The 2,508-nt window shown below is 55.7% G+C and overlaps 1 protein-coding gene across 1 annotated transcript in view; it reads left to right on the plus strand.

The window, feature by feature from the left end:
* LOC104074363 (neuronal pentraxin receptor-like) overlaps positions 1-2,508 on the plus strand; it is a gene marked incomplete at its 3' end in the record, with an annotated part of 8,497 nt that overhangs the window by 2,954 nt on the left and 3,035 nt on the right.

Below are 2,508 nucleotides of genomic sequence, written 5' to 3' on the forward strand. Positions count from 1 at the left end.
GGTGCAGGCAGGTATTTTCCCTGTGGAGTGCCTGAGAATACGCTGTTTCCACACCGTGTGGTCACCGATGTCTCGATATGTGAGAGTGTGTGTGTGTGCGCGTGTGTATCTCGGGGGGAGGGGGGTTATATCGGGGGTCTCATGGTTGCTCAATGTGGTGTCCAGCTTCCAGTGCTCCCCCCCCACCCCAAGTCCCACTCTGCGCTTTCAGCGACGGCTGCCCCCCAGCCCCGGGGAGGTGAAGCGGGCAGAGGGGGACGCCCCGCCATGCCACCCAGCATTGTCCCCTGCAGGGTCCCCGCCAGCGGTGGGGCGGCTCAGCCCGCTGGGGGGGACATGGTGGGGATGGGGCACAGCCAAGTGAGAAACACTGTGACCTTCGTGCACCCCGCCGAGCTGCCCCCTCCTCCTCGCTCGCTCGCTTTCTCTAATGCACGTTTGTGAAAGGGGCCCCTGACGCGCGCCCTTGTTGGGACATTTCTTTTGTAAAGCTGATTGTGGACAATAAATGTGACTTTTTCTGTTGGACCCTCCCGCGGGGGTCGCTGCAGGGATGGAGGGGACCAGCCGGCCCAAGCCGAGGTGTCCTTCCCTGGGATGCTCAGGGTGGCATCCCTGGAGGGAGACGGCCAGCCCGCAGCTGCATAGCTGGCTTTACAGAAATATCATCGCAAGGGTCTGGGTATCATTGCCCCGGCGGGGGGTGTTGTCACAGTTTGGGCACCCCTCATCTATCCCATCATGGAGCAGCATGGGGTACAGGCTGCTGCTGGGGGCTGGGGGGAAGCACCGCTCCGTGGAGGAGGAACCCCCCATCCCCATGACAGGGAAACAGAAATCAGTGGGAAATCACAACCTCCAGGTCAAACCATGATGGCGAGGAACTCACGTGGGGTATAAACCTAATTAAGTACTAGTAATGAGTTCCTGACCTAGCTAGGCACAAGCTGGTTTGCCCTCAGCATGGCTCTTGGAGCCGCCTATTCTAGAGCAACCCATGGCCAGGTCTGCACAATGCTTTTGCCCCTCAGTGGGTCCTGTCCCTCCTAGGAAAGGCACAACCTCACCCATATTTGGGGAAATCAGAGCATAAAGCCAAAGGACTCAGTTTTCCCCAGGGCCCTGCCATTGCTGGTGTGCCAGTGGGGTCTCCTCTCTGAGCCAGAACCATCCCCATGGCCCCCGCTGCTCCTTCTGGAGGGTGTTTAATGCCATAAAACAAGCTCTGGGGCTCTCGCCTTCAGCACATCTCCTCAAAGTTGAGGGGTTTTTTGAAGAAAAAAACCCAAAACCTCGGAGTACGTACTTCAGCTGAAGCATACGCTCAAGGGCTTTGCTGAGCTAGAGGCTCACCCCCATATCACTAACAGGAGGGGGTTCAACAGGTGACCTCTGCTTGTGTGCCCAAATAACAGCAGCATAATTAGGAAGGATGGCACCTTTTGGAGGAGGAGATGTCCAAAACCACTGCTGGGGTCACAAACTTGGGAGGAGGTGAAATAAGGGGGGGACCGGTCCAGGAGACCCTCCTATTAAAACTGCAGGAGCCCTACGAGGGGGCTTTTGGGGCTGCCGGCCAAGGCAGAAGACCTGTGGGAGGATGAACAAGGATGGAAACAGCCTGGCCGCTGGTGTAGGGTATTGGCATAAAACCTGTTCCTCCGGAGCCCGGAAACCCAGCCCACACTGAAATCTGTGTGAAACCCCCCCCTCGGAAAAGCAGAAACAAAGGGACACCAGGAGATGCTCGGGCAGGGATTGCCTTCCGCCTCCCCGCCAGACTATGCTGGCGCGATCCCAACCCCAGCCGTGTCCCCAGGACATGTGGATCTGTCACTTCTGGGATGGGAGAAAGGGGGGTGCCCAGCGGCACAGCTTCTGCACGGCAACCTCTTCTCCCCCAAAAGGGTCACAGCCAGTTGGGCAGACCAGGGGACACAGGAAGACTTGATATAATTTATCCGTTTTAAAAGCTTACGGCAAACTCCTCCGTATAAGGCTCTTCAGGAACCGAAGGCATTACGGAGAGATTAGAAATGGGTTGGGAGACAGAAAATCAAGAATCCTGCCCTGACTCTCTTTGGGAAGCAACGGCTGCTTCTCACCCATCTGGGGAGGAGGAGAGCAAGAAGGGACCATTTATTTTTGGTAAGCAGAGCCCTGCAAGAGCTGCAAACCTGCGACAGGGCTTAAAAGGTGGAAGAGACAACAAATCAATGGCGTTGCTGGCTGGAAGGAGTAATTACAATGACTTACACATATTGCTTGCTTCTAAATTAAGCAGAAGCACTCAGGAGAAGACCTGTGTCTCTCTAAGGGCAGCTGGTTGGAAAACAACCCGTCGCACACAGAAGAGGTGAGGAACAACAAAGTCACCTTTAGCGGGGGTTAAAGAAGGAAATTTTTAACAACAGCACGGAGAAGGTTTTACCGTTGGGGTAGGTGTGCTCAGCTGGGATGCTGTGTTGTGTCCGGATAACTAAGGTGGGGGACAAAAAAAGAGGGAAA

Source organism: Fulmarus glacialis, unplaced genomic scaffold (genome assembly GCF_000690835.1).
Source record: "Fulmarus glacialis isolate BGI_N327 unplaced genomic scaffold, ASM69083v1 scaffold30993, whole genome shotgun sequence".
Lineage (NCBI taxonomy): Eukaryota > Metazoa > Chordata > Aves > Procellariiformes > Procellariidae > Fulmarus > Fulmarus glacialis.